This window comes from Mus musculus, chromosome 10, assembly GCF_000001635.26.
Source record: "Mus musculus strain C57BL/6J chromosome 10, GRCm38.p6 C57BL/6J".
Taxonomy (NCBI): Eukaryota; Metazoa; Chordata; class Mammalia; order Rodentia; family Muridae; genus Mus; species Mus musculus.
In genome coordinates this window covers 119,782,620-119,799,648 of record NC_000076.6, presented here as the reverse complement: position 1 = coordinate 119,799,648, position 17,029 = coordinate 119,782,620, and the positions used below count along the sequence as shown (strand labels likewise).

Below are 17,029 nucleotides of genomic sequence, written 5' to 3'. Positions count from 1 at the left end.
AAAGAACGCTTGGAAGCAGGGGCGCCATGGTCGCCAGGAAACAGTCTCGAGGGCTGGTTCTCGGCTGGCTTTCTCCTTTCCCCCTTTGTTTCAGCCTGGGGCCCCAGGCCATGGCCTGGTTCTACTCAGATTCAGGGCTGGAAAAGCCCCTCTCTCTCTCACACACACATACACCTAACGGTGTGCCTCCCTCATCAATACCTCAGGTATCCAAGTTGACAATCAAACTCAGTTACCACAGGAAATACGCAGCTTTGCTTCGAGGGAGTTCCTTTAACGCATTGAGTATTGTTTCTCCATCCTTGGCTCCAGAGCAGCCTTCTACCTTGTCCTACAGGAGTGAAATCTGACTTTTGTAGATGCTTAGGAAATTCAAGATAGACTACACAAACACACTATTCACATCCTCTATTGTTACCATGATAAACTTAATTATTTATTTCTTTGATTTTTTGTTTTGTTTTGTTTTGTTTTTCAAGACAGGGTTTCTCTGTGTAGTCCTGGCTGTCCTCAAACTCAGAAGTCCGCCTGCCTCTGCCTCCCAAGTGCTGGGATTAAAGGCATGCACCACCACTGCCTGGCATCTTTGAATTTTTAAGGCACAGTATTTGGAGCGTGACGGCCTGGGGTGAGACCACAGAACACATATTTCTACTCTGTGACTATGAATACATGCAGGTCTTTGTGAGCCAGGAACATTGTAACACCTGTCTTTGAGTTTTTTGAGGGTAGCTTTGTGCCCTTCAGGTAGCCCTGCAAATGGTAGCTATTACATAATGATCGCTTTCTTCCTGTCTCCGTCTTATCATAGTATGTGTCAGGACCACATCACATTAGAACATCATAGGTCTACATAAGCCAGCTCTCCCTGATTCAGGAGCACTTCCCTTGGAACACTTGAGCATCGAGTATAGAAAGATAAGAAGCCATCCTTACAGACTTAGGAGAAACTGGGGAAAGGAGAGGAATACGATCAAAATATGTTGCATGAAACTCCCAAAGAATTAATAAGAATACTATTTTTGAAAGGAAAGAAACTGTCTTTATTCTTTAAGTAAGAATGTGAGTCCAGTGTCGATGGTAGATATGGATGCTCATGGTGCAGGAGCGGAGAAAGGAAACCCTGATGACCGCTGGGTGGTTTGATGGCATTTTATTCTCCTGGTCCCAGACGAGGAACAATAGAGAGGTGTGACAGAAGGCAGATGGTAAACATAGGTGCTGGCGAAAGCCTTGGGTCAGACAGATTTGTGTTGTCAGTATTATAAACTCTCCTCAACAACTGCAGCCCTTTGTAGAAAGCCTGGGCCTTTAGGACAGAGGGTGTGAAGGAGTCAAAAGAGGAGGACCGAGGGCTGAGTATTGTTCCGTAGCCGAGAAAATCTGTTCATCCATTTCCTGAGAAAGGCAAGGTAGCAGGGAGGGTCAGAAAGTATCTCCCTTCTTGTCCCAGGATGTCAGCACACAGTACTGATGATCACGGGATGTGAGTCTATAGTCCAGGCTGTGGTCAGAGTGTAAGAGACAGGGAAGGGCTCCTGGAGATGCTTCACGGGGACAGATAGGAAAGATAGGGAGGGAGAAACTGAAGGACGCTTTAGGCATCTCTACAGGCAGAAGAAGAGCCAAAGCCGGTACTGTAAGCTTGGACGAAAGGTGCTTTGATGCCGCTGGTGTTTTAAATTCAAGAATTCAAAGTGGAAGTGGCAAGGGCCCCAATTCTGGGTAGATAGGCAAGAGAGGAGAGGGTATCCAGGGTTCCTGGGGCTGTGTCTTTGGCAACGGGAAATATTAAAAGCTTTGAGCAGTGTTTTCTATTGTTTGTGTGGCCGAGAAGAGGAAAGGAGAGAATTAAATAATGAAGATATTCTAGTAATTCAGATGTAGATGGCAGGGGCTTGAGTCAGGATTGCCATGTCAAAACCTAAAAACGTGGATGGATGTGAGAAGCGCTCTGGAGGTCCCACGGCCTAACTGAGGAAGCGCCTGCTGCTAACTGGGGTTTCCTGCCTCTTTCTGAGTTGTGCTGAACCACCTGTGTGGTCATTTGCTAGGCACCATGCTATGCACTGGTCGACAGGTTCATTCGAAGAGTAATCCCATGAGGGCAGGTAACTGGGAATTCTTAGTAAAGAAGAAACTGAGGTATGGAGGGAGCATGTCTATGATCATTCAGTGAGTAGCTGAGGATGGTTAGAAATCACATTTAGACAGCCTGACTCCAAAATGCTTGCAACTAACTAACTAACTAACTAACTAACTAACTAACTAACAACTAACTACAGGTCTTCATGCGAACCTGTGCCGGTACTCCTCAGTACCATTCCGTTGTTAGCGCTGATGCTCTGAGCTCTCCTGCCTTTCTGCTTCCTTCCTCCTCTCATTCTGTCAACGCCTCTCCACCATGGCTGGTTCTGGGGCTTTTCTATGGCTCAGATCCTGAGCCACGCACCTTCATAATACATTTTTATCTTGTTTTATTCTGTCAAAAAGAAACATATGGACAAGACAGGAGATCCAAACAATCTAGATGGGAAGACAGTACAAGGTAGACCTTCCTGGCATCATTTCTCCAAAGGGAATTATTGTTATTTGATAAAACACTGAGCTAAAGAGATACAAGGTCAAGGAGCACATACTATTTAGGTGACTAACAGAAGGCCTTCCCATCTTCACTTTCTTCCTTCTCCACATTTTCCCTTTTACCCATAATACAGTGTTCCAGAGTTAATCACATAATTAATTCAAGTTGTTTCATAAGTGTTGGCTTATATCATTGGATACAATGATTTTCCATATTCAGCCTAATACTAGACACATAGTAGGTGTTCAATAACTACCCGCTGATTAATTGATGCTGATTAATTAAACCTTGAATCAATTCATACTAGCTTAACTGACATGGTTCATGCAAACCTTGAATAGAGGCCCTTCTCGTCCCTCTTTTACATGGTTAGTTCTGCAATAGCATCTACCTAATTGGTCATATGTCTCTTTTTAGAACTCTGTAAGAGCAGCGGGAAAAGCTACTGTAATAGACGCTGACATTCTAGTAACAACGCCACTAAAAATCTAATGCTGAAGCTATTCAAGTCTCATTGCGCTGGTCATGCAACACAAATTTGAGGAGAGTGGCTATACATGATGGGAACAGACAGGGCAGAGCCCTCCTCCTGCTTGGCCCTAACAAGATATTATTTCTGTCACTTCTACCTATTTATGTGAGGCTATATACTCATAAGAGCCAAATATTAAATGCTGGCTTTCTTCCATTCCTAATATTACATTACAATGTGACCATCAGACACTTGTAACTCACTCTTCAGGCAGATGCATCTCAAGCAATCTGTCAGCGAAGGAGAAGGACCGACTGCTTCTTCACACCGTGGTGCAACAATGCTTTTATTTACTAATGATGCAGAGTCACATGTTCTTCTTCGGATTTGGCACCTCTTCTGCTGAACTAATTTCTCTTTTGTTCTCCTGACACTTTCCAGTCCTGGATTAAAATGCCTAGGGTTCTGCTTCCAGGGCAGTAAGTTTTGATCTTTATTTATAACGGCAGCCAAAGTTCCGGGAAAGAGTTCATGAGGGCTTCATGCGTCTTATAAACTCCAAGAAAACTTGCATTTCAGAGAAGGTGGGTATCCAGTTACTAGGGAATGGGTTACAAAATGTGACCAGCGTAGAGATGGGGCAATAAATACAAGCTCAACTAATAGTCACCATAGCGAAACAAAGAGGTGGCAGTGTGACAGACATTCATGACCCATTCAAAAGCAAAGGACAGCATAGGTGGTGGAAAAGGACAACTTCTTCCCTATACAAGCCAGTGAATCATTCTGTTTAACAAGTGGACTAGGAGAGGTGAAGGGTCTCCACTGAGGTCAATAAAAAGTAAGTTTGCAACTAGGGAAGAAAATAGTTGACCCTAAGTAGCATTGTGAAAAAATGATCTTGGAAGAGTCTTGTTCGCTTCTATCCCTTTAAAAAGAGAGACCATGAGATGACTGCAGTGTGATCGAGAATATCTGTAGCATTGTGTCCTGTGTGGGCTGCGGAATAAACAAATTGTCTCATCATAGATGCAGTAGTGAGTAGGTTATTTAATTACATCGCTGGGCTGTGACTTCCCGGGTGCCCCCCACCCCCACCACAACAGTGTAGGAAGAAAGCAGAGACATACTAGCTCGAGGTAGTGGGGAAGAGAAGAGAAGAAAGTGGAGCAGGAGGCATTCCGAGGCATAAGCAAAGGTAGAGAGCACCTTGACCAGGGATGACAAACTGTGAATGTGGACGTGAACCTGAGCAGAACCAAGAGCCTACAGCCAGACGTTGGTCATGTGTGTATATGCCCAAAGCTGTGTAAATGGGTATGAGTGTGTGTTGTGGCAAGAAGACATCTGACATTAAAGGAGAGCTGGGAGTCTGGAAAGCCCTCTACAGAACCCGGACCTTAGCGTGAAGGTAAGACACTACAGGAAGCCTTTAAGGTATAGAAGTGGCATGGGAATCCTCGTGAGGTCAGAATGGAGGATGACTTTGGGAAGGAGCAGAAGGAGTTCAGCCAGGAAATAGTTCCTGTGCTCAGTGGTGAGGACCCGAACAAGAGGGGTCAGCGGTGAGCAGGAGAGGAGTGGAGACTAGAGCAATCTGAACTGCAGGGGACGGACAGGACTGGTGACTGCAGGGTAGGTGACCAATAGATGTGTGAAAGGAACATAGGAGAATCTGGGCTGTTAGTTTGATGGTTACTCGGGATTGTCAACGTGATTGAATGCAGATCCACCTAGCACAGGATGCCTCTGAGCATGTCAGTGGGCTAGGAAGATCCATTCAGGAAGTTGGCAGCGCCACCCCTGGACTGTTGTCCTGGACTGATCAGAAAGAAGAAAACCTGTAAAAGGCCCAGATTCATCTCTCTCTGCTTAACTACACTTGCGTTATGCTCCTAAAAACACAGCCAAGATCTCTTCACTTCATTTCTCCTCCACAATGGACTGTAGCCCCAAACTCCGAACCCAAACAAAATAAACTCTGCCTCACTTGTATCACTTCTGTGAGATATTTTCCAATGAGAAAAGAAATAATATGAGTGCCATGCTTGGGCGAGTGGTGAATGATAGGGCTGTTAAAGCCAGGATTCAGATAGATGCAGAGAAACATTTAAAACCAGGCCACAGCTTTTGACACAAAAAAACACCTGACTGGACATGCCAGTGTCTCACTCTGTAGCTCAGGCTGGTAGGGAATTCATTATGTTGCCTACTAGCCTTAAACTGGCAATGATCCTCCTGCCTCAGCCTCCCAAGTGCTGGGCTTACAAGCATGGGCCCCCATGCCCAGCTCCCATGCTTTGCGAGGTCTTTTTATTTATCACCTATTAAAATAAGTGTACAGATCCGCAGTAATATAGTAATACCAATTATTAACCCTATATTATTTGCTTATACTATGTAACACTTATGTAATTGTTACTGATTACTACTCACTCAGCATACAAAGGAGAGTTAGAAAACTCTCCTAGCAACAGCTGCAGTTTAGAAATCCTAACTTGGGGCTCAAAAGCCCTGCATTCGGGAGTCTCCAAGAGCCTGGGACTTTGGGGACAAAGCAGAGCAGACTTGGGCAGCTTATGCACAAAGCTGCCAGGTGCTTGGGCTTATTTCCTCTTAATAAAAAATTTAAAACAAGCCTTAAAAGGTTATGGTTTATTGGTTTTAAATCCTACAGAGTAAGCATTTCACGGTTTGAAGCATTGATTTTTTTTTCCTTAACTCAGTAGACGAACTGCGTAAAATGAAAGCGCTTTTTAATTGCATTTGTTATAGTTATACTGTATGAAAATGCAGGGTAAGGTCATTTTGGAATCTTAGGATACAAAGGAAAAAGGAAACAATGTTGCAATGTTCTCCCTGGCCGTCATTCACTTATTCACTGCTCTGTGCAATTCTTCAACGGCTTCTTCATGTCAAGGGCTCTTTGAGGTGATGGACGTGTCACAAAGACCTTCATGGCGATGACTAGTTAGACAAGATATCTGGACAATGCAAATGGGATCAGCATCCTGAAACTTATCAGGATGACTGTAAGATGGGATGGCCGAGTGTATAACACAGATGGCAGTGTGGCTGGAGTTCAAAGACAGGGCGAGGCCTGGGAAGGTGGAGGATCTGGAGCAGGAATGGGAGGAAGTTCACTGGTAGGATGGTCGGTGCATCTTTATGTAGGACTATGATGACAGGCAAGATCTGGGTGCCTCTCTGAAAACCTCTTTAGGATAGATCCCCCCCTTTGACATTACTGTGCTGCAGGACAGAATTGTGTGCAAGGCTCTTGGTACAAACGCACAGGGTGTTCTGGGAGGAAATGGTCCTCATTTGGGATGCGGGCGTAGGCGTTGTGTGGAGTACTTGGGTGGGGATACTGAGCACTCTAAATAGATGAAAGCATTTCTCATAATAATTCTCATGATTATGGTTTGCAGTCCTCCGACGGTTTTGGTGCTGAGTATTTCATGAGTTATCATTTGTATTGGTTCTTGGTGTATGTGTATACATGTGCCTGTGTTTGCATAGGCTTTGCCACCTGCCTGGTCCTGTCTAAATTCCCGGGTAGCAACCAACATAATCCCACCTTTAGATCCTTAGCTTGGCTTTAGATCCTTGACCTTAGAGTTCCCATTCCAGCCTGTGTGAAATTTGTCTCCTGAGTTCAGATCTTCCGAATAAGTCTCTCCATTTGTGCTTCAGTTTCTCTTAAGAAGAAAGTCTTGCTTGTCCTCCATCTTAATTACAAATATAAGCAACATTTCTTTTTAAAAAACAGCAGCACAAAGGCTTGTCACTTCCCCGCCCGAGCCAACCATTGACTGAAAGGTCAAAGGTTCTGTGGGCTTCCTCTGGTCTTTTTAGAGACCAATGATGTCCTGAGGAAATCTCTCAATTCGGTAACTAGGGGAAGAGATGCTGACGACCCACTCCCTCTGCATCCTTCCCTCATTTGTCTCAATTTACATAATTGAAACCTCTTAAATATCCTTATCATCCGATCACCTATGACATTCCCTTTCCTGCCTCTCTAATTCTCTATATTGAAAATGTAAGTGCTTTCTTTTCAAGAGCAAGCATCTATTGATATTACAATATCATCTTTTGCTGTTAGACTTCAAAATAAAAAAGGGAATTGTTACTGATATCAAAAGTCCCCCTGAAACAGTGTACGGCATCAGGTTAAAACAAAGAAAGCTGGCCTGCTCTAATTACTTGCAGTACTGAATGTTAAGGGACGGTCCCATTTGCCTGGGAGAGGTTGCCGGCGATGTTTAAGATGAAATAGAAGAGAGAAGCACACAGCAAGGCATTCTGTAACAATGGAGCTCACTCACTGTCTAAAGGGCATCTTCAGAGGACTCTGTAACTGCCCTTTGAATATTAAAGGTGAGCTGCGTTATATGAGCTCTGTGGCTCCCTGCGGAAATGGCATGTCACACGGTAGGGCACAGGGCTGACTCAAAGCTCTTTTACATCAATACTAGTATGCCAGACCCCAACGACTAGCTAGGTGTCAAGTTAAAGGAAATAAAACAATTTAAAGAAAAAAAATCTGGGTCCTGTCTAAAACGTAACCATCTACATTTTTGGCACTTAAGGGAGGAAGTATTGTACTGTCCCAGGAATTATGCTAAGGGTTTATGGTACGTCGCTGCTGTCAGTTTATCCAGAAGTTGTATTGAGAGAGTTTAATTTGGAATGCTTGTTCTTCCAGGTCAGGCCTTGGTAAGTCATGGCTAATTCAGTATACTCCACTGCTGGTCAAAGACATTGTTTAGCAAATAAAACCAACTCTTCAAATATACAAACTTCAGTCTTATCTACTCCTCCCCAAACGCATCAATCAATAAATAGCATCTACAATCCATAGTTTGTCAGGCAGAAGAGCCGGTGGTGGGGCTAGGCATGCTTTGATGAAAGGACGGAGGTGGAGAGGGTGGGTCAACAGCACTAGAAATTAAAGCAGTTTATCAAGCAGGTGACATAAGAGAAGAGTTTTGCAGTGTGCCTGCCTGTTGAGCTGGACGAACTTTTGGCCTGGAACCAAGGATTTGTCTCTGGACCTCCCTGATCACCACTCTCACTAATGAAATGGCTCGTATGTATCCGCGCAGCAACATCAAACAGACTAATCTTAGGAAGCGTGGTAAGGTTCCTGGGACAGAGGCAGGGAGAGGAAGCCAACAAAGTTGCTGGCTGATCCCACCAAACTGGTAAGTGGACAGGGCCTCCTGGGGCAAGCTACAGGGCCCTAAAGATCCATGAAGAGTTTTCATCTTGAGATTTCACAAGAGTTTAAACATTTCTTGGACAATGATATCATAGGTTTGAAGTTTAAAAATCTGATCTGATTATATATTTTACTTGAGAATATTAAGTGAACTGTGTTTACTTATGTGTCTTGAAAATAGACATGTTTCTGTTTGGTGGATATCTCTGATAGGCCTGATTAATTTTTTTTAAGGGTTAGGGTTAGGAGTTAGGGTTAAAGGGGAGATAGAGGTACTGGGAGGAATGAAAGTAGGAGAAACTGTGGTCAGGATATAATGTATGTAAAGAATAAAAATAAAATAAAATAAAACAAACATGATTCAAGTTCATACATGTGCATATCCTTGTTACTCTATATTCAAAGGAAATCAAAACAGTGTGATAGGTAAGTGGACACAAGACTATAGATAAATGTATTTATGCAACTCAAAAAAAAATTTGTGGACTTTCCACAAAGAGCATCCACGATTAGGTTACACTGAGGCTTCCATTATGTACATGTATGTAAAATTGTATGCTTATGCATTGTGAAGCCACAACATAAAGTCTGTATTTACTTTTGCTTTAAACATCTGTCCTAAACTACATTTAGTTGTAGCTGCCTCCCCCTACTGGATAAAAATGATATCTTTAAAAGTGAAAAACCTATTTTTTTTTTCCCTTCAAGATTTTGGCACATGGAATAAAGATAATTTTTAAAATTTCTGACATGTTAATATTTCCAAAGCCAGAGGGAAATCAAGTTAAAAGGAAAAGATAATAATTATGAATCAGAATGGGGTGAAAAAAATAGGTAAAACATTTCCTGAGCATTATCTAATATTGAAAGGTCTTGAAAGATTTCCCAAGTATATTTATAAGTATGAAATGCTCACATACAGGTAGTAAATGTCTTCGGATTCCAAATGGTCCTTATTATGGTGATGCAATGGCAAGGGTCTAGGTATGGTATATTCCTTACCCACAGTTCCCTGCACCAAAATAGATGACCAAAACTGACTCGAGCTGATGGCAGGTCCTATACACCCACATCTATCTCACTGGGTGTGAAGACTCATACAGTCCACAGCATTGATTGATTAATTGTGTGATTACAGACAGAACCAATTAGTCATGAGATTCTATGGATTCCTGGACCCTTCTGGGATTGGAGGTTGCATATTATAAATGCACAGGAAGTCCAAATGGGGGAAATGTGTTGTTGTGCAAAGGCCGGGAGCCCAGAGTGCCATTCTGCATTAGGGACATCTGGTAAGTGGTGGTGAACAAGAACAAGACCATTTCAAAAGAATGCAAGTGTCAGAGTGCAGCCACATCAAAAGCCTGGCCAGCTCAAATACAGTAAGCGACTGGCTTAGGGAAATACTTCTGTTTACAGTGAGCTGTATTAGTTTTTAGGAAGTCTGTTTTCCAAGTTCTTATCTGTCATTGGATACAAGTTATATTGGATTTACAGTAATGGGTAAAATAAAAGCATTCTTGTCATTTTATTCACAAGGAAACTGAGACTCAGTGTGACTTACTTGACCTGTACTTGAGCCCTGATCTAGAAGGAACTACACTGCTGTCTTAAACAGTGTGGGGCAGAAGCTGAGGCACCTTGAGAATATCAGAAGGACAGAAGGGTGTGGCTAGACAACAGGTTCTCCTTAGCTGAAGGTAGGTACCAGACACACAAGTACAACCTCCACGTTAGAATAGGAGGGTGACTTTATGTCAAACAGCTAACTTTGTAATGATGTCCACATGAATTCACGGGCTGGGGGGATACTGGCCTGTGCTGTTCACTGAGGCACTCCACACACACACACTACGCCCAGTTACACTGTGAACTCGTTATTATAATGCAAATTGAATTAAGGATGAGCCGATCAGGAAGGAAAAGCCATGAGCCCCATTACCTTGGCTGCCTCTTGGATGCTTTGTGCACCCCCCTATTTTCTCCTCCAGAGCTGAACCAGGGCTGTGTCACCATTTTATATCCAGCCCCTACTTCCATCAATAGCACAGAACAGATGTTTGTAAATGGCACTGAATGACTATGGAAATAAATCTGAAGGGTTCTTCAACTCGCTGTAGATTTTACTTCTGGGTCTAGAGACACATATTTAGAAATCAAGGGCTCAGACAGAACGCCACCACCATCCAAGGCAGTGACTGTGTTAGGCGGTATACTAATTCTGCACAGCTAGAAGTGTGTCCAACTTTCAGAGAAAGCCCAATAAATCTAACACCAGTAAGATCCTTCTAAGGATGTAGTGGTCATAAATGTGTTTCATGTGCAAAATTTAAAGACTGTATAAAAATGGTTATTTTAGAACTATGTTTTTATAAACACAATGAATACAATCCTAGGAGTTTCAACACACTCCATATCCAGGTTCCCCTTATTATCTTATAACTGAATGGCAGATTTATCAGGATAACGAATGGATGTTGATGCATTATTAGCTAAGCTCTATGTTCCTTACATCTCCTTAGCTTTCAGATTTATTCTCTCTCCACCCCAGGATCCCTTCCAGGAGACACACTGTATGGCCTAGGCATAGATCTCCCTGTGGCAGTTTCTCTGCTAGGACTTGATATCCTGATCTTAAAGTTTTTTAAGTCTTTTTCTATCCTCAAGTAGAATTTACCCGATGCTCAGCCATGAATCAATGGGGATTCTAAGTTGCTGGGAGGAAGAGCAAGGAGAAAGGCATTTCCATCACACTCTCCCGAGCACACACCTACGGCCTCAGTGGCAAACCTGGCTGAGGAAGTGTCTGCAGGTTTCTCCATGGTGTGTTCTCCCCACCCTCGCTTTCCACTCTGAGCCTTTTGGAAGGAGGCCAGTTGTCATCAGCAACCCATTCTGAAGAAGTGGAAGTTTATGTTATACCTGCCTACGATGTTGTAAGAACACCAGAGCACCCAATTATGCCATAAATGAGAAAACAAACACTGTAACAGAAAATGTACCCTGCCTTTAAAACTAGCTGTGAGGACTCTGAAATAATAGTTCTTCTTAAGAAAGAAAGAAAGAAAAAAAGAAAGAAAGAAAGAAAGAAAGAAAGAAAGGAAGGAAGGAAGGAAGGAAGGAAAAAAGAAAGAGAAGGAAAGGAGAAAGAAAGAAGGAAAGAAAGAAGGAAGAAATGAAAGAAAAGGAAAGGAAAGGAAGAAAGAAAGAAAGAAAGAAAGGAAAGAAAAAAGAAAGAAAGAAGAGAGAGGAAAGAAAGAAAGAAAGAAGAGAGAGGAAAGAAAGGAAGAAAGAACAAAAGAAAGAAAGAAAGAAAGAAAGAAAGAAAGAAGGAAAGAAAGAAAGAAGAGAGAGGAAAGAAAGGAAGAAAGAAAGAGAAAGGAAGGAAGAAAGAAAGAAGGTTCAGTGTCTAAGACATTTTCAACTAAATCGCCTGTGGTTTTCTTATCCTCCAAAGGCAAGTGAGTCAGTCATTCTCCTTTGCCTCTAAGAAACACATTTTGTTCCTGAGGTAAGTTAATATTTATTTGTTAATGTCTCTGAGAGTGTCATTTCTAAACCCAATGAATTTATTTCCTACCTATATATTAACCTCATATCTAGAGGCAACATGCAGAAAAGCCAGTGTGCCTTCCCTGAGAATTGACTGCTGTCGCGACCCCTGAGTTAATGACATTAAATGCAGAGGGAGAAACCAACCCACCTCTCTCTGTCACGCACGCTGCGAGGCCTTTATGATTAAGGACAATCTTAACATAAATAATGCACGATCAATAATGTCGTATACCAAATTGCATTTAAAATATTCATGTCACTCTTCTTAAAAAATAAAACTACAAATTGCAGGACAGGCTAAGGCTTCGGAAGGCAAAGGCATGCACAATATGAATGAACCTGGTTATTTCACTCCCCACTTTGAAACAGATTTATACGGGACTCTTCCACAGGCTTCCCTGCCTCTCTGGATTATCACGAAACTATTGATTGTCATAGTACAAAGCACAGTGCTTGGCTCATATGGGGTAGGCTTGTCTTCATGCAATCTGTTGTGGTTCTATAAAAGGTAACTTCTCCTTCATTAACTACAGTGGGATAACTTACTAGCACAGTAAAATAGCTTCTAGCATCCATCTACACTTTGGTTATTCGATTTAGAACTCGCTTGCTCGGATCCCTACTTTAAGAAGAGAAATTACCAAAAACACTTGGTTAAAAGGAGATGAAGAACAAAGCAATGGGGACAAAGGATCTCCATAAAGGGTGTTTTAAAAAGCATCTTAAGAGGGAGAAGTCAGATGTGCTGAAAGGGACACAGAATTAATTCATCTCAGCTGCCGTTAGCAAATACATCTCATAAATATAATTTCACACGTTCATGTCAGAATTAGAAATATATAAGAATTTATGAACACAATTAAATCATCAAGAGAGTTTTCTGAGCACAGTAATCTTATCTCACCATAGACCAACAGAAGGTTTGGATATCACGAAAATGAAATTTCCCTAAACCTTGTCATATATCACTAAACAAAATTCACTCAAATCCTACATACTAAATACTGTAGGTTTAACACACATTAATGTACATTGTGCTTTTTTTTTCTTAGTAAAAACCTTGAGTTCACACTGATCTGAACACTGGATAATTTATATATCTTATAAATTAAATGTCTATAATCCAAGGGCTCAATGCATAAGTCATAGATGAACTGAGAATCCACCTCCCAATATTGCGCCTTTGGACTTTGGAATAGGCCTCTTTGGGTCTTCTACACTAAATTCCATAGCAGAAGCATGGGGCTAGGATACCTCTACAGTTATTTTCCAAGTTACATAAACACTCTCATTCACACATCCTAAATGGATAACGTAAGTCTGGATCGCTATTGGAACAGGACAAGTTTCAAATTATTTAGGAATCCAAACACTTCTTTCTCAAAGAAATAAGCAAAACTGCCATAGCAGTAGAAAGCAACCGAGTTTAGCTATCCACGGACTGAACTTGGCTTATATCAAGGAGTGACAAGCCATTTCTGTTTTGATTTTTAATGTTTTTTAAATTTCATTTTTCTATATAACTTACTTTTATCTTATGTGCTTTGGTGTTTCGCATGTTTTGGGTGCACACATGTCTGTGTGAGGGTATCAGTCACCACTGCCACGTGGGTGCTGGGAAGTAAACCCGGGTCCTCTGGAAGAGCGGTCACCGCTCTTAACTGCTGAACCATCTCTCTAGTGCCTCCATTTTCACTTTTAATTTGTGTACTTTCTTATTTGTTTGTTTGTTTGTTTGTTTGTATATGAGTGCACTGTAGCTGTGCAGATGGTTGTGAGCCACCATGTGGTTGCTGGGATTTGAACTCGGGACCTCTGGGAGAGCAGTCAGTGCTCCTTAACAGCTGAGCCATCTCTCCAGCCCCAGTTTGAGTACTTTCAACCTTAACACGCCATACGTTTTTGTTCAATGTTCAGTAGCATAAAGTGGACTGTGTAAGTCTGACTCCTGGCCTAGTTTACATGTCCATGGTTTAAATGTATACTTGATACTACAGAAGCAGAAAGATATTTTATCTTAGAGATTGTTATATATAGTTATATTTTCGTGAAAGGAAATTAAGTGTGGTACGAAATAAAGCCCTTGATACTGGGATTTTACAGACTTACAGTCAAATTACAATATCACTTTCCCTACTGTGTAACCCGAGGTACTAATCAGGCTCATCTTAAATAACAGTTTCGCCCATGAAATCTTCACCTCCTAAAACTGTTATTAGTACACTGGTTCTCACCCTCCCTAGCGCTGTGAGCCTTTAGTAGAGTTCCCCATGCTATGGTGACCCTCCAACCATAAAATTATTTTTATTGCTACTTCATAATGGTAATTTTGCTACTGTGATGACTCGTACACATCTGTGTTTTCTGATAGTCTTAAGCAGCCTGTGTGACATGGTCATTCAACACCCAATTGTTGTGACTCACGGGCTGAGAGCCACTGTGTTAGGTGACAGTGATGGGGTAGTGTGAGAGCCACTGTGTTAGCTGCCAGTGATGGGGTAGTGTGAGAGCCACTGTGTTAGCTGCCAGTAATGGGGTAGTGTGAGAGCCACCGTGTTAGCTGCCAGTAATGGGGTAGTGTGAGAGCCACTGTGTTAGGTGCCAGTGATGGGGTAGTGTGAGAGCCACTGTGTTAGGTGCCAGTGATGGGGTAGTGTGACAGCCACTGTGTTAGGCACCAGTGATGGGGTAGTGTGACAGCCACTGTGTTAGGTGCCAGTGATGGGGTAGTGTGAGAGCCACTGTGTTAGGTGCCAGTGATGGGGTAGTGTGAGAGCCACTGTGTTAGGTGCCAGTGATGGGGTAGTGTGAGAGCCACTGTGTTAGGCACCAGTGATGGGGTAGTGTGAGAGCCACTGGGTTAGGTGCCAGTGATGGGGTAGTGTGAGAGCCACTGTGTTAGGCGCCAGTGATGGGGTAGTGTGAGAGCCACTGTGTTAGGCGCCAGTGATGGGGTAGTGTGACAGCCACTGTGTTAGGCACCAGTGATGGGGTAGTGTGAGAGCCACTGTGTTAGGTGCCAGTGATGGGGTAGTGTGAGAGTCACTGTGTTAGGTGCCAGTGATGGGGTAGTGTGAGAGCCACTGTGTTAGGTGCCAGTGATGGGGTAGTGTGAGAGCCACTGTGTTAGGCACCAGTGATGGGGTAGTGTGAGAGCCACTGTGTTAGGTGCCAGTGATGGGGTAGTGTGAGAGCCACTGTGTTAGGTGCCAGTGATGGGGTAGTGTGAGAGCCACTGTGTTAGGCACCAGTGATGGGGTAGTGTGAGAGCCACTGTGTTAGGCACCAGTGATGGGGTAGTGTGAGAGCCACTGTGTTAGGCACCAGTGATGGGGTAGTGTGAGAGCCACTGTGTTAAGTGCCAGTGATGGGGTAGTGTGGAAGACTCTGGCTTGGTGCTCACTCCTGGTTCTGAAACCCTTGTGTCAAGTAGAGCAACAAGTTTTGCTTGCCCACCTTTCCTGCTAGTATGAGCTTACCAAAGACAGGAAAGAGCCTTTGAAATCTATGTACTCCTAGGACAACATCAGGAGATTGAGTTCAGAACAAATGATATTTAAAGACTGATGAATGAACACTGCATATGCAGAAAGAATATTGAAAATATTCTCATAGAACACTTCTCATCTATATCATGAGCCTTTCAACCAGAAAAAATAAACAAAAAAAACAGACCAACAGACTTTTTTCTCTTCTTCTAAAATAAACATACATCCCTCAAAATTTTCTTCATTATCTTTTCTTACAACAGTGAATTTTGTCTACTTTTTCAAATTAGGACAGTGTGGCAATAAATACATCTATGCAGAGCTAAACAGGAACCCATCTAAGAATTAGGACAGTGACAACCTAAGACACGTGATTATCATCCAGTGACCTCATTCCTCAATGTGTATTTAGCGGTTGTTTACCTGGAGTCGGGCAGTGTGCACATTATGGGAAACAGAGATGAAATCTGTTTCTAATCATGGAGTTTAAAATTTGGGAGTCGCAACTGTACCTTGCGGTTGGCCTGAGCCATCTAGGAATCTTGGCTTTCCCATGAGAGAGAATTCCCATAGAAGGGACAGAAGTCGACTAGCTTGACTCCTGAATGTCACACTCTTAGTGGCATTGTCTCCATCGGGCTGCTTGTCATTGGTTGCCACATCCCTTGTTCATCCTTCATATTCCTCCAGTGTTCCCTCTTCTGGTCACTTCTCTGGTTTTTCCTTCCATCTCCCAGAGTTAGCACTTTCCTTCTATGATCATATTTCTTGTGCGCACACCTCTGTCCTTGACAAACGTATCATATTATCATGCAATCTGTGGATTAACATGTCTGCTTCCCTTACCAGTAGGATTAGACTCCATGTCACAGACACAAATAGTGTATGGAGGTGAGGAGGGGTGGGAATAAAGACCTATTTTAATTTACAAGTTTCAGCCCATGGTACTCAGGTTTGTGGATTCTAGACATGTGAGAGGCAGAGCCTCGTTGTGGCTTAGGCATGTGATGTGGAGCAAGAGAACAGAGGAAATGTCTAGGGAGAGATACCTGTTCCCAGTGATTGACCCCCTCCAACCAGGCATGACTTCCTAATTTTCCTACCTCCCAGAGACACCAATTTATTATACATCCATTAAGGGATTAATTCATTAAACTATAGTCCTCAGAATTCAATCACTTCTCCCAAAGCCACTATTTGACAACTAAGGTCCCAGGACATGCAGCTCTGTGGTACATTTCATTCCCGAGTCATAACACTAGTGGAAGGGGCTTGCCAACAGCCCAGCTTCCTACATCCCCTTCATTCTGCTGCCCAGCCCAGAGCCTATAGGCCTGGGTGGCCAGGGACCGTTCATTAAGTTATCAATCAAAGTGAAAAACGTAACAGCATACTTACAGAAAGGGCTGAGAATTTTCATATACGAAGACGGGGACAACTTGAAACTATCATTTATATCCACTCAGTCATTCACTCAATGACCAGCACAGCTCAATCCTATACTACCCAGTTGGCTTTATAAGACATAGAATTTTATTCTATTACAATTTCTCCCTAGATGTCTTCAGCTATAATTTTTAAGTCCAGTAGTTGGTATTCTAACCTCATACCAAAAAAAAAAAATGAGATTTGTTTTACTTTCTAAATCTAATCATTACTTTAGTTTGGTCTGGTTTGAGCCTAATGAGCAATTTTTTAAAAAA

At 42.6% G+C, this 17,029-nt stretch overlaps 1 protein-coding gene and 1 long non-coding RNA gene across 10 annotated transcripts in view; one reads left to right on the top strand and one right to left on the bottom strand.

The window, feature by feature from the left end:
* Grip1 (glutamate receptor interacting protein 1) overlaps window positions 1–17,029 on the bottom strand; it is a 634,030-nt gene that overhangs the window by 287,619 nt on the left and 329,382 nt on the right. The window lies entirely within an intron of this gene.
* Gm51815 overlaps window positions 1–17,029 on the top strand; it is a 37,186-nt gene extending 20,157 nt beyond the window's left edge. Inside the window, exon 3 of the long non-coding RNA XR_003949037.1 lies at window positions 1–17,029. This exon is cut by the window's left edge and continues 11,241 nt beyond it. This is a non-coding gene — a long non-coding RNA (predicted gene, 51815).